Here is a 23,963-nt window from a genome sequence, read left to right as displayed (position 1 = left end):
CACAGGGAGGCTGAGTAGGCAGGGAAGTGTCTGATGATAACGCGATGCTTGTCCACGGGGGTTGGCGCACCTGTTCGGGTCCACACTTGTCGAGCAGGACGGAGGGCGTCCACTGTGCAGAGAGAGCGAGTGGTCCAGACAGAAGGAGCGGCCTTGGGTGACGAGGATGAGGGCCAGCTGGGGGCACCCTCTGGAGCCCTGTGAGGGGCCCCACCCACCGAGGCAGGAGCAGGGCAGGTGGGGGCTTAGACCTTCTCCTAAGAGCACAGGGACACCATTGAGCACGGGAGAATCAGATTTGCATTTTAAAAGGATCCTTCTGCCTGTCACAGGGGAGAATAAATGGGGGAGAGTCCGGCAAGGTCAAGACTCCTCAAAAATGTAGGTGGACATAAACATTTTTATGGATGTAATTATGCATTTAGTTGTTTGTGCATTAGGAAAAAAACTATTACATAAAAATCTGCAGAGACATTATTGCTTAGGACAAAACATAAAAATCAGTGAAAACTTTAAGGAACAGAATGGGAGTTATGGCTCCAAAGAAAATCACAAAAATACTCAAAAGACAAAGTGTGGAAAATGTTGCACATGATTTCTGTCCCCCCCCTTTTTTTCCTAGCCCTTTAATACTTGGATTTCTTTGGTCCCAGAAACACAAAGACAAACTCGTCCCTTGCAGGCAAACAAACACACACTCTTTTTAAAAAAAAATTTTTTTAATGTCTATTTTTGAGACAGAGACAGAGCATCAACAGGGGAGGGGCAGAGAGAGGGAGACACAGAATCTGAAGCAGGTTCCAGGCTCTGAGCTGTCTGCACAGAGCCCAACGTGGGGCTTGAACTCACAGACCATGAGATCATGACCTGAGCCAAAGTCAGAAGCTCAACCGACTGAGCCACCCAGGCGCCCCCAAACACACACTTTTAATTGAAGCTAGATCAAACTCTTACAGGAGGCAAAGGATTTGCTGACTATGGGTTCATAACTCAACTATGGGCTCATAACATTCTCACGTCAAAGGGCCTTCAGACCCCATCAATACCATTGGCTGCAACCGGCTGATCACAGACTCCCTCAGGTTGGACGTACTTAGGCAAGAGGAGTGTGTTCAAATTTTTATGGAGCCCCTTAAATCCGGTGGGCAAGGGTAGGGAGATATTTCTCTCTGCCTTCCTCATTCTGTCCCAGCAGTTTCTAGCATTTATAAAAGGGATCCACTATTCCAGAGTCTATAGGTGCCGTTTAAGGCAGGATTTCTCAGCCATTGTTTTGTACACAGAAGCATGCTTTACCTTAAGATTTCGAACACTTGGTCCAGTGTGAGTATGAAACAAATAATATCATATATGAATTCTTACAGTCGTTGTGGTTTTGCGTGGAGGCACAGATAGATTTCAGATGTAAACATGTATTTATGTTTCGGATACAAATGTACCTATTCGTGCACGCAGGGACGCCCGTGCGAATGCACACGTATCCATGTCTGAAATCAAGTATCACAAAACAGTATTTACTTCTGCTTCATGTGACGAGTTGCCGTGTTCCCATCTTTTGTCCGTCGCTACTCATAAAAGGCTACTCATCGCCCACTAAACTGGTTTCAAAAGCCAGAAGGGCTTGCCGTTTGACGAACGCTGATCTGAAAAGTTTCGTGTTCTAAGTGAACCAGCTTCTGAAAAGCTGGGGCGGAGTGTGTGTGGGCAGGATGCCCGATTGGCTGGTGGCCACTCATTTTGTGTTTGCCGGGTGACCGAAGAGGGAGGGTCACCCACCAAAGGCACAGAGAGTGGCTTGCTGACTCACCACTCTGCCCGGGCTGTTAGGACGGATCATTTCAAACCAGTGAACTCTGGCTGCAAAGAAGCACTTGTCTGAATTTCCTGTAATTCCCGAGGCCAGCCTCTGCCCTGCTTAATTGATTTCTCTTTGGTTCTTTAGCTCAGGCAGTGGTTACAGGATCTCCTAATGGCGCGTTAATCACTTGCGTCTCTGTTCCCTCCTGGTCTCAGCAGGCCGATTTTCCAACAATTGCTACTTTGGAAGGAAACTGTGCAGGACAGCGAGGGAAGGGTGTAGGGATATAACGCGGTTCCTAAAGCTAGCAAGGACCCATCGCTCTCACGTCGAAGGGCCATTCGGACCCCATCGATCCCATCAGCTGCGCCCGACTGAGCACGTCGGGAGTGACTGGACTCCTTCAGGTTGGACGTACTTAGGCAAGAGGGGCGTGTTCAAATTTTGATGGAGCCCCTGAAATCCGGTGGGCCAATTTTTCCTCGAAGGGCCAAACGGCAACTATTTTCGTCTTTGCAGGCCAGAAGGTCTCTGTCACGACTCTGCCATCGACCAATGAGTGTGGTGTTCCTATCAAGCCTCATTTACGAGCATCACCAGCAAGCTGGATCTGGCCCACAGGCCATGATGTGTCAGTCCTGCCTTAAATTGCGCCTTGCTTGCCTGCTCGCGTTTTCCTGCGATGGACGGTTTCGCAGGCGATCTCTATCCGCTGGCGCTTCTCAGCTCCTTGACGTTTTGAACCGGGTGCGTCTTCGTGGTGGGGACCGTCCTGTGACCAACCCTGTTCAGCATTCCTGGCTTCTGTGTGCTAAATGCCGGGAGCATCCCAAACCCCGGGTGGACAGCGTGGAGATAACCAGAAAGGTCTCCAGACTTTGCAAGATCCCGGGGGGGAGGGGGGGGGGCAGAGGTGGGCGAATTCACCGTCGCGTGGGAAGTCCTGCTTTAAACTCCGGCCGGTGTTTCCTCTCAGGCTGTATTTCCCACCTTCTGTCCCTTTGGCGTAGATATTAGGGCGTTCATTTGGGGGGGGGGGGTTGGAGGGGCAGACAGCCCCCGGTTGTAGCTTGCAGGGTTGATTACCATCACGTCCTGTGTTGTGAACAAACAAGGGGGCGTCCAGCCCTGCCCCTGCCCCAGGCACAGGTGTGCAGAGGAGATGTAGATGTGGAAGGTAAGAAATGCGAGGAGGGTCTTGAGCGAGGAGTGGGACCGCGTACCACGGGGCTTGCGTGCACAGACCCCGGGGCAGCTCTGCCCGGCTCGCGGCCCCGATGCCGGCCTCCCTGGCTGTGTGACCTTGGGCCAGCTGTCGACCTCTGGTCTGTGAAACAAGAGCCTCCGTGCTTGCCTGGCAGGGCTCCGATTACGCTGGGGCGAGGCGATACGGAGACGGGCTCGGTGGGGTCTGAGCTGGAGGACGCAGTCTCCAAGTGTTTGTCAAACGGCATAAATTAAATAGAAGCCCAAGTCAAGGAGGGCACTCTGGAGGCCGCTTTGGGGCCTCGCTGAATTAGGAAATTTGGAAATGTTTGGTCGGCTGCGGAAAGCAATATCCCGAGTGCCCGGAAAATCAAACACTCGACATGGTTTTTTTTGCAGGCTGGGGGCGTCTTGGGGGTGATGCTGACGAGGGTCCGTCCTCCACCGGCCCTGGCAGTTCCTGAGAGGTTTGCACGCGCGTCCCCTGGGGTGGTGCCGGCACGTCCCCGGCCTCTTGCTGGTGACCGTCCAGGAGGAGAGCGGGACTCTGTGCCTCTGACAAGCTTGGGGGCAGGTGCGCGGGTGGGTGTGGAGATCGGATCGTGCAGCGGGGGGGGGGGGGGGGGGGGGGGGAGCACAGGATGAAGGCATCTCCCCACCTGCTGGGCGGGGACAACTGAGCACAGTCTGCCCACCTTGACCTGCCCGCGTCGCAGGGGCACTTGGGCTTTGTGTGATGCTGGCGTTCTCGGGAAGAGAGGCCCTATAGCCACACAAGTTTGGGGACCAGTAGGTGAGCCAGAGGGAACCAGGCTTCTCTGCTCCTGGGTTCCTCAGAGCCTAACAGGCCACTACGAAGGGGACTCTGTGTGGGGGACTTTGGCCTGTGGTCCCCTACCTTCGATCAGATATCAAATATACATTCACGTCATGCGGCTGGAGAAGGGCCACCGTTAAGAGCCCTTCCCCCACGTCTGGCCAGGAGCAGGTGCAGAGGAACGGCCGACAGGAGCTTTGATGATGTCAAGGCAGGTCCTCAGGACATCGCACTCCCTGTGTTGATGATTAGAGCCGCGGCGGTGCCGTGGGTTTCAAACAGGGACGATATCCGTGTTGGAATTAGGAAAGGCTGTGGTTGGCACTCGGAAGGGGAACTGAGCGGGGCAGAGGACCGCATGCGTCAGAGGGTCATTTCGACCTTTGTCCAGGCCCGAAATGTCCGGGCTGCTAGAACGGAGTACCATACGTGGGGGGCTTACCCAACAGACATCGCTAGCTCACAGCCGCGCTGGAGGCCAGAGTTCCGCGATCAGCGAGCACGCAGCCCGGTGTCTGGTGAGGTCCGCGTCCTGGCTCGTGCACGGCCGTCTTCTCTGTGTCCTCACGTGCAGGAAGCTCTCTGGGGCCTCGTTGATAAGGGCGCTGATGCCCTGCGTGGGGGCTCCATCCTGCTGACCTCATCACCTCCCAAAGGCCCCCCTTAAATGCAGTCAGCACGTTGGGGTTAGGTTTGAACGTGTGCTTTTGAGGAGGGGACACAGTCACGGCTGTAGCATGGCTCCTTGATTCATCTGGGAGCAGGTGGGCCAAGCCCCCTTGAATGCACGGCTTTGAAAACGGTGCTTCTCAGCCCACGTCCTTTGTTACAAAATGGAGCCCTGTGGCGTAACCATTCTTGAGGGTGGCCGGGGCCCCGCGTGATGCACAAGGTCAGGCCAGGCGCTGGCTCCTGCCCTCACACACCGTGCTGACCACGAGACTTAAAACGACAGAAATTTATTCTCCCCCGGTTTCGGAGCCCACACGCCTGAAATCAAGCTCTTGGCGAAGTTGGCGCATTCCGGAAAACCCGTTCTCTGCCTCTCGCGGCTTCTGGCCGGTTCCGGGAGTCCCTTGGCTTGTGGTTGCTTCCTCCCATCTCTGCCTCCTCGTCACGTGGCTTCTCCGTCTTCTCCCCTCTCCTCCGTGTGTCTCTCAAAGGACAGTGGCCGATGGATACAGGGCTCACCTGGACAAGCCTGGATGATCTCGTCTTGGGATCCTTAATTATGTCTGCAAAGATGCTTCTTCCAAATAAAGTCACTTTCACAGTAATTTCCTGGGATGGGGACATATCTTTGGGGGTCACCAGTCAACCCGCCACAAGCTGTGTCGTCTTGAAAATCGACGATGCTATTGATAACAACCTACGTGAGAGACATCGCCGATGCTTCTGCTAATTGTCTGCGTTGCTGGATCGTTCTGCCGTAAAGGTATAGAGCAACGTACAGTTTCAAACTTGGCTGGGCATCAGCGTCTTCTGAAGGGCTTAACCCGCCCAAGCTTAAAACACAGATGGCTGGGGGCGCCTGGGTGGCTCAGTTGGTGGAGCGACCGACTTTGGCTCAGGTCATGATCTCACGGTTCCTGAGTTTGAGCCCCGTGTCGGGCTCTGTGCTGACAGCTCAGAGCCTGGAGCCTGCTTCCGATTCTGGGTTTCCCTCACTCCCTGCCCCTCCCCTGCTCATGCTCGCTCTCTCCCTCTCTCTCCCTCTCTCTCTCTCTCTCTCTCTCTCTCTCAAAATAAATAAACGTTAAAAAGAAAAAAAAAAACCACAGATGGCTGGATCCCAGTCCAGAGTATCTGATGAGGCACGTCTAGAGTGGGACCCGAGAAGCTGCATTTGTAGGACCTTCCCAGTGATGCTGATGCTCCAGGGACCCCACTTGGAGAACCACTGACCTAACAGGTTTTCTTTAGGAGGGAATTCACACGGACTCTGGGGCCCCCAATTTTCGGGTGGTCTCTGTACGCCTTCAGCTCTCTCAATGCTTGTTCAAAAGCCTCCCTGCCTTCAGCACACACGGGGATCCTTCAGAAAACCTCTCCCGGAGGACGTCTTTGGTCCATTGAATTGTTCCACCAACCCCCAGACAGCATACCTCCAACAGACGCATTTATTTCGCAGCAGAGGAGGAGAACAGCGCTTCTTAAATTCGAACACATTTTCTTAAGTAAGATTCCAGGGGCAACAGAGGTAATATTTTGATATCCATCGCAGTAATTAGAATGCCCAACGAGGGTGCTCAGTGAAGCGGGAAAATCCTGACATCTCCGGAGAGGAAACTACCAAATAGCCTGCCTGTGACACCCCGTGCCAGCCCCTGATTCTTGCTATGAATTCCGGAATTATGGCCTTGTCTCTCCTTCGAGCAGGGGTCTGTCGAAGACTTCAGGGTGGCAAGCCGCACAAATGGGTGAAAACCAGTAAATCTCAGAAATAACCTGCCCCTTTCTTAAAAACAGCCGCTGGGTGTTTAAGCGACGGGCATCATCCGGTTTTCGATGAGGGGGCGAGCGTCAGATACTGTCCACGGTGGAGGGACTTCTGTGCGCTCCAGCGACCTGGGCTCCAGAGCGCAGGAGAGCAGGGGCGAGGCTACAAGAGGGGCTGGGGGAGGGCCGGGTGGGCAGCAGACGGGCAGAACCGCGGGGGGGGGGGGGCGAGAGCGTGGCAGGGCCTTGGTGCCTGTGGCCCTTTGCAGGATTCAGGGAGCAGCCAGCCGATGTGGGGAGCAGACGGCACACAGCCACAAGTTAGGGGGCAGGTAGCGAAATCCCAGCCGTCCCCACCCACCCGCACCCCATTTCTTGGGCACCCAGCAAGTTTACCTGCTGCTTGTCTTTTTTTTTCCCAATAAAAATAACTCAGGCTCCCACACAAAAGGCCACATACTGAATTTATTTCCGTTTCATTGCTACATAATCTCCTCATGCAAAAACAGTCAAATCCACAGAAAATAGATTAATGGTTGCGGTTCTGGGAAGGGAGGTGGGGGGCCACTGCCGGTGGGGATGAGCTTACCTTTTGGTGTGACGAGAATGTTCTGGGTTGTGCTAGTCTGTGAGCATTTTCATGCACATCGAATCCACTTTTTTTTTAAGTTTATTTATTTATTTTGAGAGAGAGCGTGAGCCGGGGAGGGGCAGACAGAGAGGGAGACAGAGAACCCCAAGCAGGCTCCACACTGTCAGCACAGAGCCCTACACGGGTGGGGCTCGAACCCACGAAACGGTGAGATCGTGACCTGAGCTGAAGCCAAGAGTCGGATGCTTAACCGACTGAGCCCCCCAGGCGCCCCTTGAATATACTTGAAAATGGTGAGTTATATGACATATGAATTCTATCTCCATAAAAAAAAAAAACACAACTATTGAGGCTTTTGATTATATTGAAGACGACTTTATCCAGCAGGTGACAAAATGCAGAGAAAGAGTCAATTGTCTCACGTACGCACCTCACTGAGGCCTTCTGGGATTTCCGTAGAGGCGGGTCTCGTGTCACCCGCTTCTACTGCCTGCCCAGGATGCCAGTGCTAGTGGATGGCCAGGGGGGCATCAACCTGGGATTGATTTCCTGCTCATTTCCACACCTGTTGGTTGACCTCAGGAGCCCGCAGAAACGTCTGTCCCATCAGTGACTTTTGCTCTGTAACTTTACCCAGAAGATAAATCAGTGCACCGTCCCGGCCACAGGATGCTAGGGAGCAACCGAGTGCCCGCCTCCCTCTTGGCAGGCAGCAAAGGCCAGACCTGCCTTTCGAGTCGGTCTCTGATAAGCCCAGCATCTTCTCGGAGTTACCTGTGATGGGCAGAGGGCCCCCAGGAAAGGCTCTCGGTGGGTTAAATGACTTGCAGCTGAAATGGCAACAGGGCCGTCTGCTCCCACAAGGTCTGGAGTGGGCATTCCTGGGGCCGGGTACTGTTCCCTGCAGGTTTTGGAAAGGATTGCACATCCCACGTGGTGGCCCAGAGGGAGCAGCTGGGAGAGATATCCCCACATCTCGACACTTGTACGACGCACAACGAAGAGGCAAGAGGCTTAATGACCCGGGGAGACTTTACCGAGAGAGAAGGGGGAGAAAAGAACATTTCTCGTGTGGCTTGCAGCTGCCTCCAGCCTGGAAGGGGAGCATTTTCTGTCTCCCTCATAAAGTCGTGTCGGAAAAGAACCTCCTGTCTCCTCTGATGTTGACGGTGTCTGAAGTATGCTTAGTGTCAAGGGAAAAACCCGCGGAATTTGCAAAAAATCCTCCTTATGCTGTCACTTTTTCGATGTCAGCATCAGGTGACCCAGGTTTCTCTGCCGTAGCCACGCTGCACAGTCACGTAGGGAGCTTTATGCAAAGTCTCTGTGGCTCCCCCCAGACCCGTGGATTCCCGAGTCGTGGGAGGGGGACCCAAGTGACCGCTCTGTAGATAAAAGTGTTGTGCAGCCAGGGCTGAGAAACGTTTGATAGTTGTATTTGCCAACTAGAATCCCTAAGTAAGGAGTTTTAACATGCTTTCCACAGTCTGTAGGACAGAGCTTCAATTATCCACATAAATACTGATCATCCAAACTGGTACATGAAATTCTGCTTCATTTCTACTTTGATTTAGAATATATCACAGTTATTTTCCCCAGCAAAATTAGCCTCCTGCTTAAGTTTAACTTAAAGTGTATCGGTTAGCTACTGCTGCGTAACAAAATCACCCCCCCCAAAAGAAACGCACTGGCCGGAAACAACATTCTCCACTGTGCAGTTTGGCTGGGCCAGGCATTCTGCTAATGGCACACTGCTCGTCTTGGCTAGCCTCACTCGTACATCAGGGGGGAAGATGCCCCCTGCTTTGTAAATCTCAGCTGCCCCCTGAGGTCGGCAACCTAGCATGGGGATGTCCTCTTTGTGGCAGTGGCAGAGCACAGCGGTCCATGGTCTCTTGGGCCCAGCACAAGTCATGTCCACCTTCTTCTGTTAATCCGTGTAAGTCTGTGGCTGAGCTCAGAGATGAAGAGTGGAGAAGAAGCCTCTCCCCACCCACCACGCCTCTTGTCACATGTTGGGCTACAGAAATGGATAAAGACTTGAGGCCAAGTAGTGTGATATCTGCTATCCTCCCCAGTGGAGGCAAGAAGGCGCTCTAGAAAGGAAGCTGGTTCTCAGGCACCCGTGATGGACTGCGATGTGACTCTGTGTCCCCACAATGGGTCTGTTTTATCCAGGGAAGGAAGCAATGGCACCTACGGTCTTAAGATACTGCCTTGTTCGGTTTTTCTGGCTTCTCAGTCCCACAGGCAGGAGTCTGTGGGTTTACGAGTATGTATTTTCAAAAGTTTTTTTTTTTTTTTCCGTTTGCCAACTCCACCGACAGCCAAACAGGTGAAGCATCTCTCTCTCTCTCTCTCGGAGAAAAGTAGGTCAATGCATCATTTCCTTTAAAGCCCACACGCAGTACCGCATGTGGATAGATGCTTACTGAATGCTCGTTCGGGATGATTACGGCAGCATTTCCAGCCTCAATTTAGCCATCAGCTGCTTATTGAAAAACACTGATTGTTTTTTTTCCCCCCAATCTCTAAGCACTTATGGTTCTTAAAGAAAATAAATTGTGTGGCAAACTAGCAAAGACTTACTTCTCCTCCTTCTAACTTCGGGAGGCCAGTGAGGCTTCGTAAAGGAGTAAAAAGCCAGGTGACCCCCTTTCGGAGAAGAATGCCATCCTGGGCGTCGGCCCAAAAAGCACTCAGAAATGGGATCCTTCCCGTGACTCTCCCTTTACCCCAAGGTGGACCAGGGAGTGTTTGCTTCCACCTGTCTGTTTTTGGGGTTTTTTTTAAAGAGTTTATTCTTAAGTCATCCCTACACCCAACGTGGGACTTAAACTCACAACCCTCAGATCAAGAGTCACATGCTGCACTGACTGAGCCAGCCGGGCGCCCCTGCTTCCCCACCGGTCCTCTGCTTCTGCTCTGGATGACTTGACCGTCGCCTTACAGCTTGCCAGACGGTGGTAACACAACAGCCCAGCCTCCAGACACTCTAAGTCGCAATGTCGAGGCGAGGGCATATGAAGTCTCCTAAATTACCTGCACACCCATCAGACTCAGCGAGGACTCGGTGCGCACCTAGGCACGTAAGCCCCTCTACCCAGCACCCCCCAGTTTGTGTCGCGAGATCTCACAACGGTGGCCATTGTAGCTGGATGATGCAGACTGGGGGGAAGTACCCTACCGTTCTCCCCACCGTCGGGTGCGTTTGTGAGCCCTTATAATAAAAACTTAAGAGAGAGGGAGAGATCACACAAATGCTGACGTACAAGAATGTCCTACGAGCAAACCCAAATCATTCAGCGTCCCGATACAGGTGGTGTAGCATATTGGCCAAGAGTAGGGGTTGGCAAACTACGGTCCCCAGGCCAGATCTGGCCTGCCACCTGTTTCTCTTTGTACAGCCGGTGAGCCAGGGATGGTGTTTACGTTTCTAAGGGCTCGACAACAAGTTGGAAGAAGAAAATATTTTGGAACACGTGGAAATTGTATGAAATTCAGATCTCAGTGTCCACAAGTAAGACTTTATTGGAACACAGCCACGCTCGTTTATCGTGTCTGGACTGTGGCTGCCTTCACACGCCAGCGGCCAAGCTGAGCACTCGCAACAGAGACCGTATGGCCCGAGAAACTTCAAACACTTACCATCTGGCCCTTTACAGGAAGTGTTTGCCGACCCTCGGCTGAGAGCGTGCCGTCGGGAAGCAGGCTTGCTGGGACAGACCCCAGCCCCGCTAACGTACGCGTCGCACGACCTTGAGCAAGCTTCTCGACCCGGCTGCGCCTCAGTGTCCCCAGTTGCACAACAGGAATGATGGTGGCAGTGGAGACCACCCCCTTCTCGTGTAAATGTGGTCAGAAAAATAAAAAAGAGCTAACATGTATTCAGTGCTTAACGGAGTCCTTCACACATAAAAACGAGTCTCTCGGTGATGAGGAGCATTCTGCCAGGTGTAACCCCTTGTGGGGAAAACTCTGAAAAAACGCTCCCTTTGATCCTGCTGGCAGAAATTCATGGACAGCAGAACTCGGCCCGTCTGACGCACCTCTTGTGCCTCTTGTGACCGGACTTCCCCTGCGGAACCTGTATTTCGTCTTTCTGCTTCTTAGGCTGAAACAGACTGTGATGAGCATTTCAGCCTGCACCCGGGATCTGACGTGGTTAGTGGACCTGTATCCCGTGTCTCCTCCAGCTACCGTGGGGGTGCAAGGAAGTGGCCGCAGTGTCCCCGAGTGAGCTGGGGAATCAGGCAGGGCTCACCTTTGGCACAGGCAGTAGGCCTGCTGGATGCACAGAATGTCCAGACTGGAGGGAAGCACCCCTCCCCTTCCTTAGTGCTGAACTTAGGGCACTCCCGGGCGTCCCCCACATTAATGCTGATGTGCGGATTGCTCATCCCGATCAGGAGTGCGACTGTGGCCCTGAACAGCCTCTGGAGCCCCGTTCTCTATGGGGCCAGAGCCCGTGGGAGAAAACCAGAAAAGCATTTGGTATGCTCAGCTCAAGTTGTTTGAGCAGGAGCGGTTCAGACGCACGCACCGTCTTTCAGCACGCGATGTATCAGAGAGGATTCAGCTATTTGAAAAGGGTTTGCGATCAGATCTCCCTTCGGCTCAGGGAGGACGGGCACGGAGCCCGTGGGGTTTATCCCTGTTCCCGGCTCCCAGCATTGTGCCCGGCAGATAGTAGGTGTTTAACAAATGTGAGTAGAAGGGCTGAATGCACGGAGTGACCCTGGGCTGCTAATGGAGTACGGGATTGCGCCTGGTCAACTCTGCCGCATTCCGGCATCCAGATGCTTAATCGTGTCACTGCCAGAACAAAGACCAGCATGCACCGCGGTGGCCATAACGATGTCAGCAGCAGATAACAGTTACCAGGGGCCCACCAGGCCCAGCTGTGACTCCAGCTTTGATATGCGTTAAGGTCACCGTCATCCTATCGACAGCCCTGAGGACTTGTGTTAGAGGGAGACACAAGGAAGGTTCTGAAGCTTACCCAACGCTGCACCGATGGAAGGCATGGGCCCAGGATGTCAGCCGACTGCCTGGCTGGAGAGCCCCCGCTCCTAACCTCTCCGCTGTACTCACACTGACAAAGAGCAGGGGCCATTTGCAGAGCACTCCCCTGTCCCCTGCCAAGGGCTTCTCCAGCAAGAGCCCCTAGAAGCCTCGTGAGGACTTTAGGCACCCTCCCATCCCCTCTCTGCAGATGGGGAAGCCGAGGCTTGGTGCATCTCATGGCCCAAAGTCACGTAGGCAGTGAGGGGCAAAGCCCAGCCCCCCTCCCCCACTGCCCCCTACTCTGGCAGTCTGACCCTGGAACCAGAATCCTAATCCAGCCTCCTCACCAGGGACATCCCAGACCTTCAGTGTGGGATTCACAGTCTGTATCCAGACCTGCAGAGAACTGCACAGAGTACCCAGAGAGAGAGGAGGGCTGGGTGGTCTGGACCCTGGCTTAGCGGCTGTGTTACTACGACCGTCTGCTTGGTTTCTTGGAGCTTGATTTCCTCATGGGGGAGTGCACATGAGATCACATCAGCCCAAGCAGGGTGGTTGCCAGGCCTTAGCAGAAGCCTTGAGCACATGGCAGGCTCACCACAGGTTGGGACTGGTTTTCTCAGCTATTCGTCTCTTCAGGCTCAAGCCCCACTCTATACACACCTGTAGAAGCCCAGAGTCCTCTTCCCTCTGGGACTCCCCTGACTCTGAAGATAGGGCCGCCCATGGCCCACAGTGGCCCCCTTGGACATCCTGAAGATAGGGCCCATTATTTCTTATCACCTCATGTTAAGCAGGAGCTCAGCATAACATGGATATGTGGATGGATGGATGGATGGATGGATGGATGGATGGATGGATGGATTGGTGGGGGGATGGATGAATGGATGGACAGGTGGATGGATAGATGGATGGGTGGATGAATAGATGAGTGGGTGGGTGGATGGATGGATGGATGGATGGATGGATGGATGGATGGATTGGTGGGGGGATGGATGAATGGATGGACAGGTGGATGGATAGATGGATGGATGGATGGATGGATGGATGGATGGATGGATGGATTGGTGGGGGGATGGATGAATGGATGGACAGGTGGATGGATAGATGGATGGGTGGATGGATAGATGAGTGGGTGGGTGGATGGATAGATGGATGGATGGATGGATGGATGGATGGATGGATGGATGGATTGGTGGGGGGATGGATGAATGGATGGACAGGTGGATGGATGGATGGATGGATGGATGGATAGATGGGTAGGTGGATGGATGGGTGGAGGTGGGTGGGTGGATGGATGGATGGCCATGCAAATGGGGTCTGGGTGCAAAACAAAAAACAATGTTTGCTCAAGACCTACAGGACTGAGTGGAACCATCTGTGCATTGTCGGGGTGGGGTCTCCGGGGACTCCAGGAAATCCCCTCCACCCCCATGGTCCCTGTAAACTCACCCTGTGTTTTCCCAGGTTCATATTCACGATCCAACACTTCATAACGATGTGCACGTTGGTGGGGTCCCCACCTTCTGGCATAAAATGCAGTTTCTACGAGGATTGACACGAAGCATTTAGAGCAGAGCAGGCCCAGAGCAAGCTCTCTTAGGTGTTTGTCAAATACGTTTCTGTGGCTCAGAGCAATGGTGTGTGGGAGTCGGCATGCGGGCTCGTCAGGGCCCAGGAATCGTCTGAGCTGGTTGTGTCACCTAGCCGCCACTGAAAAGTAAATTCTATTAAAGCGTAATGAGTAAGTTGTACTGAAACAAAGGTCATCGATCGTCAGAACTCATCAACTCCCCAGTGATGACACTATATGGTCCTGTGCTCTTGAGATGATTCACATCTGTTGAATCCAAGTGGTGGAAATACTGCATAATATGCTCCCCACGTCCCTTCGCAGCCCCAGGTCAGAGCCCTCACTTAACCTCAGCGATGTTGGGAACGTGGACTCCACAGAAATTAACGAGGAGCACAAAGCAGGACTTTGGTTTCCCCCCATCCGGAAAGCTGGTTGTGACTCTCGTCCCGGCACACCCCTGGATGATGTCACCCCTGGTGTCAAATTGTCCCCTTTCAGATGCCGGCACCCTGAGGGAATGACATTTTAAGCTGGTTTCACCATTAACTTCTCTGTGTGAAAGGTTTTATCAGCTCGCAGACCTGGCCAAGGGTTTGAGCCCAACAGGGGGTGCGGAATGGAATGTGAGGGGGAGGCCCCACCAGGCCCCACAGGTGGACGGGGCGGGCAGGTGACAAGTGGGCACGGCCGATTTTCCAGGAGACACGGGCCCCACGGGCCGATGCAGAACTCAGACCTTCCATTGGTTCTGCGTTCTGGCTGTGCCTCCCTCGTGGGGCTTCTGCCCTCCCAGAGAAGCAAGAGCTTCTCGCTGTAAGAACTCCTCTTTTGGGATGGTTGTGCCCAAATACGGAAAGGGCGATTGCACAGGCAACACAGCATCCCCGGGAACATGAGTCCAGCTCAGTGAAAGAAAGACTTGCTCAGGGGCTAGAGAGGGGCTGCTCAAGAAATAGGCTTGGTCCTGGAATGAGCTTCAGCAAAGAGTTTGGGAAAAGCCCCCTTGGCCACCCGGAGAGGCCCCTGGAGAAGGGATCCAGGCTTTGGGATGGAGGCTGTGGCTCTCAGAGGGGTCAGGGGGGATGGATCCTGAAAGGTCTGGAGACGTTTGGAGTTGTGGCAATGCTAATGGCCTCTAGCAGGTGGAGCCTGGGGATGATGCCAGGGAACTCCGGTCGTGCACAGGACAGCCGCCCAGCGAGGCTCGAGCCAGCCCCACGTGTCAGCAGGGCCGAGGCTGAGGTTGAGAAACCTGCTCGGAGATGCGGTTCCCACCCCCCTGGTCTGGGGCCTTCACGAGACGATCCAGAAGAGTTTTGAGTTTCCAAACCGCTGATTGTCCGCGTTCCCGCCTCCGTGCTGAGTCCTAGCAACGTGCTGATGGAGGGTGTGGAGGTTTCTGAGGGACAGCCAAGCACCCCCCTTCCTCCCGCCTCCTCCTTTTGGTTTTCACCCACTTTTCCTTTTACGGAAGCTGTAGGTCATATCGATAGCATGTGACGCTTCAAGGTTACACTCTGAGATGTCGACTCGAGGAAAAAACGGCCTCTCCCGGGACAGTCAGGGATCCCTCTTCATCGTGAGGGGACAGAGATTGACACACCGCAGGCCGATTTCATTTTGGAAGTGGGACAATGGCATAATTCACGGAGACAGAGTTAAAAAGTTGCTGTCCACCCCGCTGTACTTCACGACCCGGAATATTGTCAGATTGGCTGTGTGGTGAGTCATTTGTAAACACGCCTGCTGGCTTTTACTTCCCACGGTCTTGCATCAAAGCCTCACTCTTCGGAAGATGCTTGTCAACTTCATCTGGAGCCCTAGGTGACACAGTCTGGCTGTGAGAAGTGACAGCGTTGTTTCAGCATTCCCCGTCCTCACATTTCCAAGACTGGCACCGTGGGGAGTTTGGCAAGAGATGGAGAAATCTACTATTTCTCAAGTTTGAGAAAAGTAATTAAGGGGACACACACAGAATTGGGCACTAAGGATGAAAATAAATTGGGTGGAAATTGACCCGACATGTATCTACAAGCTAAGAGGCAAAGATTCCTCCCTCTGGAGACAGGAGGCACCTTCCCTCACACACATTTCGCTTCGCGGAGTCTCCAAATCCCTGCCTTGCAGAAACCGTGGGCCAGTAAGACTTTAAAAAGGCTTAGTTCTTCCCGAAGAGTTCGGTCTCCTTGGCAACACATCTTCCCTCTTTATTTGTCCATTGCCTCTTTATGCTCTTCCCACTTTTGAAGAAGCCATAACAAGCGAATTAGCCCGAATTACCCCAAATGAGGGGACATCTGGGCAGGAAGGGCGCCCCCGTCCTTGGGCAGTCCAGGGAAAGTTCTGTCTACCGTCACACCTACCTCGTTGTCAACGTAGCACTTACAATGTAGACTTTACAACACCTGCCGACATAATCGCAGATTCTCAAGAATGTATTTTTAGACGCTTTACATACACGTGCACACGCACACACGATTCAGCACTTTTAGTGCTGGTCCTAGTGTGAAATCCAAGAAAGAAAAAAACAACGTCGAGGAGTGATAATGCTCCTGGGGTTGTGAGTTCCTGCTCTAGTCTGCAAACTCACTACCTAAAGCCAGGTGACAGAAAGCAGGAAAGCAAGCACGGGGCGGTGCGGAAATGCGGGAGGCGGGGGCGCCTGGGTGGCTCAGTCGGCTGAGCATCTGACTTCAGCTCAGGTCATGATCTCACAGTTGGTGGGTTCGAGCCCCGCATCGGGCTCTGTGCTCATGGCTCGGAGCCTGGAGCCTGCTTCCGATTCTGTGTCTCCCTCTCTCTCTCTGACCCTCCCCTGTTCATGCTCTGTGTGTCTCTGTCTCAAAAATAAATAAACATATAAAAAAAACTTAAAAGAATTATAGGTATTGTAGAACATGATCTTCATATTGTGACCACACGAGGCATGCCAGCTGATACTCAAAAATTATGCCTACGTTAAAGGACCGCCAAGTGGATAGTGCATTAACTGGGATTTTGTGTTTTTTTACAACATCCTGAACCATGCTTTTTTTTTTTTAATGTTTATTTATTTTTGAGAGAGAGAGAGCAGGGGAGGGCCAGAGATGGTGGGGGGGTGGTGTAGAGGATCCAAAGCACAGCCCGGCATGAAGCTCAAACTCATGAACTGTGAGATCGTGACCTGAGCCGGAGTCAGACGCCCAACCGACTGAGCCACCCAGGCGCTCCACGTAGGCCACCAAAATTTTAGTGTTTGAAAGTGTGCCATGAACCTCAAAAGACTGACGGCCGTCGCCTGACAGCCTTGACTGAGCATTCTCATGGTTTCTGTCCCTTCAAAATATAATTCAAACTGGATTTCAAGTCAGGGGACTATGTGTGGGGCAGGAAGACTGAATGGAAGGTTGATGGGGGAGGTCATTTGAGAAAGGAAGGCCTTTGCTCTCCCTCTCTGGGTGAACGTTCAGTTCCCGTCACTGAATGCCCATGAAAGCAGCTGGGTTTTGAGCCAAGAGCTTTGTATTGACTCAAGAACTAGCTTGGGTCATGGATGGTTCTGGATTCCAGCTTGCGCATGGCTTGTCTTTTAAGAACCAGCCCAGCTGTGCAGCGATCTGAAGCATCAGAAGGGGTTTCTTCCCCTCACCTTGACCGAGAAATCTTCCCAGTCTGCCTGGAAAGCCTCTGGGCCATTCTGATGGCCCCCAAGTCCATATGAATCCAAATCTGCCCTCTTCCCAGCATAATGAGAAAGAATGACTTTATGGTGCAGCCTCGTGTCTCAGCTGGACCCAGCCGGGGGCCACACGAGCCCCAGGAGATGCACAGTGGTAGGACAATGGAGCACATGGTGACTGTCACCCTGAATACTGCTAGGTCACCACAAATTCTCTTTACAGAGTCCCTGCAGTGGGTTTTGCGTGGACATACCTACTGATCAATTCTAAATGGGGAGCCAACCACGGACTAACCCGTGTAGCAGAGAGACTGGTAACGGCCCTTTCCATCCACGGGACAACTTCACCCCGACAGTTATCCTTTGTTTAGCGGTTACGGTATGCCGGCTAGACCACGCTCTGACTCCACTTAATTCTCGGCCGTATGAGTGCTTCTGGGTAAAATGACAATTTTTCAGATGAGGAAACCAAGGCTCGCTTTTGAGTGACTACAGACCCCATCAGTGAGGCGTGGGGCTGCTGTCCAGCTGGCACTGACTCACTCCGAAGGCCACACTTCTAACCACAAAGCTGTGCCCTTGAGGTGCTCCATCAGCACATCAAGACCAGCTGTACCAGTCCCGGGACACTTGTCGCTGAGAAGGAGCAGGGCCATCACCCGTCTGGAGCCTCTTTTTCTTTTTTTTCTTGGAAAACAACAACTTGGATGTTGATGGGTTTGGCTGCAGTTGAACAATCTGGGCGTCTTAACAAGTTGGGCATTACCAGTTGAATCTAGCCACGGATGTAGCTTCCAGCTACCCTGCCTTGTCCTGAGTAGAGCAGCACATCCTGTCCCAGAGTGTCAGCTGACTAGCTGGCTGATCGTAACCAGTGAAGTGAGGGTCCGCTGGAGATCAGCCCCCAAACCTCAATGTGGCTTCTCTTTGGCTCAGATTTAAATTGTGAGCATCCTGATATCCCCCCTGGGTTGCAGGTGCCCAAGAAGCTTCTCTTAAGCCACGAGTGCCTTTTCCGCATGTAACCAACTTGCTCCCGTTCCGGCTCAGGCCCCGGGGTGCTGGACCCTGGCCTCCGTGCCTCATCTGTGAGCTCATTCTTGTCTTGTAGACTTAGCACATATTGACATCGTGTTTCCTACACAACCATTTCTTGGCTCCTTCTCAAGAACTTGGGGGTCGTACTGGTGTCACAGGCTCTCAACCGCAGGTTTCCCCGTGCAGTCAGCACTATCCCGGCTGTCCTCTGGGCTACCTGCCAGTGAGTTTTTTGGCTCTAATAATCCTCTGCAGGGGATGTTTCACATGGATTCTTCTGGACCAGTGGTTCTCAGTCCTTCGCTATCATTCTGGTGGTCTTTGGGTTAACTCACGCGGACTTACCAGTTCTGTAAGGATATAAAAGTTTTGTCGTGTTTTTATTTTTGTTGAACAACCCCCTTACATGACTATAATCTCTATAAAGGCAGAGACCTTTGTGTATTTTGCTTACTACTCTCTATAAAATAGAATCTGGATGACCGGGAACGAGACAAGTGTATCCACTCCCACGTTTGCCATTCAGCTTGGTAGTAGAGGTGGTGGCCAAGGCAAGTAGGCAGGAAAAAGAAATAAAGCACATTCTGATTGGAAAGGAAGCAGAAACACTAATCTGTATGTTCAGATGACGTGATGGTGTGTGTAGAGAACCCTAAGAAATCCACTAAAAAACAAAGAGAACCAATAAGACAACTAAGAAAGATGGCAGGGCATAAGCCCAATATAAAACACTGTATTTCTTTCTTTAATGTTTATTTATTTTTGAGAGGGAGAGAGAGAGAGAAATCATGGCAGAGAGAGAGGGGAACAGAGGATCTGAAGCCGGCTCTGTGCTGACAGAAGTGACCAGAGCTGGAGTCAGATGCTTAACCAACTGAGCCACCCGGGTGCCCCTAATAGATTTTTTTTTCCCGATACACTAGCAATGAATATCTGAAAAGGAAATTAAGGAAAACAATTTCTTATACAATAGCATCGAAAAGAATAAAATACTTAGGGATACGTTTTTAAGAAGGAGGGTAAGACGGGCACCCTGAAAACCGCAAAATATTATTGAAAGAGGCTAAAGAAGCCCTGAGTAAATGGAAGGGCATCTCGTGTTCTGGGACTGGAAGACTTATGATTGATGAGATGCCAGTACTCCCCAAATTGATCTATAGATTCAGGGCCATGCCTGTCAATGTCCCTGCTGCCAACTTTGCAGAAATGTTCAAGCTGGGGCTAAAATTTATGGAAATGCAAGGGATCCAGAATATCCAAAGGAGCCTTCAAGAAGAGGAACAAATCTGCGGGGTGGTGGGGCTCACACCTCCTGATTTCAAAAGCTTGCTACAAAGTGCATTACGTTTCATACCATAAAGACCATGTGACGCTGGCACGGAGATGGACATATCTGGAGATAGATGGAGTAGAACTGAGTTTGGAAATAAACCCATAGGTTTATGGTCAGTGGGTTTTCAGCAGTGATATCAAGGAAACTCAATGGGGAAACCATAGTCGCGCTGAGGCAACTGGTTACCTTCATGCAAAAGAACACGGTCTCATCGGGTCCTCCGATGGCACCAACTGTGGTGGTTAATTTTATCTGTCAACTTGACTCTGGCTAAGGGGTGCCCAGATACCCAGTAAAACACTATTTCAGGGTGTGTCTTGGGGAGGGCGTTTTGGGAAGAGAGGAGACTTTAAATGAGTAGTCTGAGTAAAGAAACGTCCTCACCACATGGATGGTCATCGTCTAATCCGGTGAGAGCTCAACTAAAACAAAAGCGTGGAGGAAGGGATAATTCTCTTTCTCTCTTCTTGAGCTGGCACGTGCATCCCCGTCTGCCCTTGGACATCAGAGCTCCTGGTTCTTGGCCTTCAGACTCCAGGAACTAGACCAGCATCAGCACCATCACCCCCAGGGCTTTGGACTGAATTATATTGCTGGCTTTTCTGGGTCTCTGGCTTGCACACAGCCGATGATGGGATTTCTCAGCCTCCATAATCAGGTGAACCAATTCCCATAAGAAGTCTCTTCTCGTATATCTATATTTACCCTCCGGTTCTGTTTCTGTGACATACCAACGGATGGCACCCACCCAGATAACCCCCACTTTCGGTGGAGGGCTTGGTGGCTCCCCACTGGCCTGCGATAGCTGCCTTCTTTTGAATAAATAACACAGGTCTAGAGGACTTTCCATCTGCCCTGTTCTCTGTCATTCGGCCCCACTTAACCACTCACAGAGCACTTTAGAAGGCCGTGTCAGTCGGAGTCTGGAATAATAGCACTGCCATTACCTCAAGCATTGTTGAGACGTGAACGGTAAAATGTGTCTCAGTTCTCAGGTTCTCAGAAGGGATGGCATCGGGCCAGATGGTCCCATTAACTCTCGAGGACTTCCTTTTGATGCTTTTCACCTTTAAATAGTAATTCCTTCTCAAGGAAGTGAAGAAAAGTTGAAGGCTATCATCGACCTCCATACAGCAGAGTTTCTCACATCTGAAGACGCATTACCTATGCATGAGGCTTTTGGAGTTTATCCGGCCAGAGTCTGACGTACGCTTTTTAGAGTCAAGGAAATTCTCCCCCTCTTAATTCAAAACAATGAGGAATTCGGAACGCAGGCAAGGAGCCGCAGATTCTGGAATGATTCAAATCAGTCTGATGCTCACAACTGAGAACATGGCCAACCAGCACAGGGCTGCCGACCTGTTAGTCCCTGCTTCACCTGCCGACCCAGCTGTACCTGAGAAACTCGGACCACCCTGCAGAGGGAGGTGATGATGTGCACGAATATTGGCCCAGGCTGCTTCTTTTCCACTGGCCTGTGTGGTCGCCTTTCAGACGAGAGTCCCAAGGACAGGATTTCTCCCGAGGCATCGTCCACTTGCTTGGTTTCCCGGGACCGTCTTTTCACAAAAGCTCCGGATATGTCGGTGAGAAATCTGAAAAATCTCCATCTCTCGGAGATGGGACTCGGAGCAGCTGTGGGCCTCTTTCTGGGACCTCGCCGGTCATTCCTAAGTCATCACCTCATTTAAATGTTTCGTACGTTTCGGGAAAGGCGTGAAAAGGCTGTCCTGCCCACAAGCCCACGACGAGGCGAGCCAACTCTCCTAGAAGCATTTTCTGGGAGCAGAAAGGGACTCCCGAGACTCAGCTTCTCTTTGGGTGATCGTGCATTGCCGGTGATGGGAAATTGCTCACGGGCAGGGAAACCGAGGCTTGTTGTGTAAAGTGGGACGAACGAGCTGTCAGTAGAGACCCCGCAAAGCCGCCAGCCAGTTCTAACCGGTTCAGTACAGCCAGGTGCTTCCTGTCTGCCATCTGGATCCTTGCTGGACATGAACCCAGGGGGCAGCGCTGTGAACTCAGATGGCCTGGGCACACCCTGACTGCCCCCCACCCTGACGGTCCCCCTTTGTCTTGGAGGGGACTGCCCGCATACCCCTCGGGATGTGGGGTTCATGACGGTTTGTTCTGTTGACCACAGAGGTGGTGAAGGACAGAGCAGGTGTCCGGGCCCAGAACCTCTTCCTGAGAGTCGGGAATGTTCTGCCTCACTCCCCAGCCTCTGGGGAGCAAGGCCTGGCTCTGAACGCCCCCAAAGATCTCCAGGTGTGGAGTTCCTTCATAACTAGCCCCCCTTCCGCCCGTCAGGCTCTCCCCTGCTCCCAAATCTCCACCGTAAGAGCGGCTGCCCTTGGTTTTCTGACCTAATCCCTCCTGGGCGCCTCGGTTCCTCAACTGTCTGGGCTGGGACAGGAGGGGCACACCATGTCCTCCCCCCAAGGCCCCTGGGAGCCACGCTGGCCTCCCTTCCTGCCCGTCCGTCCCGATGGCTGGCTCACACCCTTCTCAGATGGTTTTGTGCGAGCTCACTCTTCGGAGTCCTTGGACCGAGCCCGATGTGAAATTGCGGACGATTCTGTTCTTTGGCAGCCAGTGATCATACCAAGACCTTTCTGTGCAAGTTATTCCCAGTGGAAACACCAGCCTCTCAATTCCTGATAGGGGCTTTGCCTTCTTTCTAGAGTTCTTTCCATGTGCCTATTTTGATTTTAGGGACTTTTTTTTTTTTTTTTTAGAGAGAGAGTGAGCGAGCAGGAGAGGGGCAGAGAGAGAGACAGAGAGAAAGAATCTTAAGCAGGCTTCCCGCTCAGCCCAATGCAGGGCTCGACCTCATGAATCATGAGATCATGATCTGAGCCGAAATCAAGAGTCAGACACCCAACTGACTGAGCCACCCAGGAACCCCTGTTTTTAGGGGCTTTTTACCCAAGTACAATACACGTACCAAAGAGCACGCAAATCTTAAGTGTTCAACTTTGAACTTTTGGGAAGTGAATAACTGTGTAACTAGAATCCAGAGCAGGAGTCAGAATACTGCCCCCATCGGGCAGCCCTTTCCAGTGGTGTCCAATCTCCCCCCAAAGTTGCCGTTGTTTTAAAGCAAGTTTCACGCAGGTGTAGAATGTTCTTGCTGAGATGCGTTCATCAGTCGTAACCACAAGACGTAGTGAAGATTTATCTGGAACTTACTATATGGCAGGCATTGCAAACACAACGTTAATTAACTCCTTTTATCTTTATAGCAATTCCACGATTGCTAGGTTGTATTATTTTTATTATTATTTTACTTTATGCCCCATTAATAATGGGCACGAGGGCACGAAGAGACGATCCTGCTTTTCCTAAGAGTTCCAGACAAGCTTTACAACTTTTAATAAGGCTGGGGGAGGGGGGAGTTATTTCAAAAAGCCTTGTATTTGTTCCCTTTAAAGGAACCATGCAGATTTTAGTTGTTCTTCCTAACGGTTGGCCTTAAAGACTCGGTGACTTTGCGTGGTATTAAGAACTGACTGGAAGCTTTGAAGCCATCCAGTCCAGGAGGGAGGACCCGCCAGAAAGAGGTACTGATGTAGGGGGAGGCCGTGCTGATGGTGGGGGGGTCGGGACGGACAGAAGGCGACTAGTTCTGGAGCTCGCACCCGCTGTCTTCCCTGGCGCCTTCCACGCGCAGCTCAGCCTGCCAGCCTCTCCTCGTGGAGGATCCCGTGGCACCTGTGGTCCCGCCTCACGGGGCTGCTCAGGGAGGAACCGGGGGCTCTGGGAGGACGGGACTCTGCGGCCCACCGCCCTGTGCTCCTCCGGCAGCCCGGCCACCCGCTCACTGCCCGGCCGAGACGGGGTGGGGGACACGATGCGTGACAATCGGAAGGGCAGAGCAGCAGGCTGGTTTGGGTCTTGGGGGCCAAGCCAGCCGACCCGAGCACCTCCCCCACCCCCGACAGCCCCGACCCTGGTGACTGGGACAGGGCCCGGCAGGACCGCTGGAGAACTCAGCCTCAGGACGCAGTCTGGGGCCGGGGAGGGAGACAGCCAGGCCCGCTGTCGGGGACACCGGTGTTTGGTGACGATCCTTTACGACCAAGGCAGAAGAGGCTTTCTGTACGCGTCACAGGCGTGAACACGCTTTACGGCTACAATAACGTGTCCGTCAGTCATCCGAGGGTCAAACGGAACACTCGTGGGGAACAACCTGCTCCTTTCTCCTGTTCTGGCCACGCTCTCGCTGTGCCCTGGTCCCCCGATCAGAGAACGACGTTAGGAAAGCCACAGGGAGCCATACCAGGGCCGTCCGCGGGTGACAGAGTGTCGTTATGGAGCTGGACGCCCCCCAGGTGCTCCCCCCGCCACCCCCCTGCCTGGAGCCCAGGGCCCAGGCGGTGAGTCAGGCTGTTCTCCAGAGCTCCGGGGGAAGAGGCGTCGCTGGGTCGGGGTTCCTCCTCGTTCGGGGATTCACCTGCTTTTTTATATTGTCACGTACTCTTCCTTTGAAATCCGGG

The 23,963-nt window shown here is 52.6% G+C and overlaps 1 protein-coding gene across 1 annotated transcript in view; it reads left to right on the top strand.

The window, feature by feature from the left end:
* Window positions 1-23,963, top strand: part of TMEM132C (transmembrane protein 132C) — a 308,479-nt gene that overhangs the window by 144,686 nt on the left and 139,830 nt on the right. The window lies entirely within an intron of this gene.

The sequence above is a fragment of the Prionailurus bengalensis genome, chromosome D3 (assembly GCF_016509475.1).
Source record: "Prionailurus bengalensis isolate Pbe53 chromosome D3, Fcat_Pben_1.1_paternal_pri, whole genome shotgun sequence".
Taxonomy (NCBI): domain Eukaryota; kingdom Metazoa; phylum Chordata; class Mammalia; order Carnivora; family Felidae; genus Prionailurus; species Prionailurus bengalensis.
This window is presented reverse-complemented; position numbering and strand designations above follow the sequence as displayed.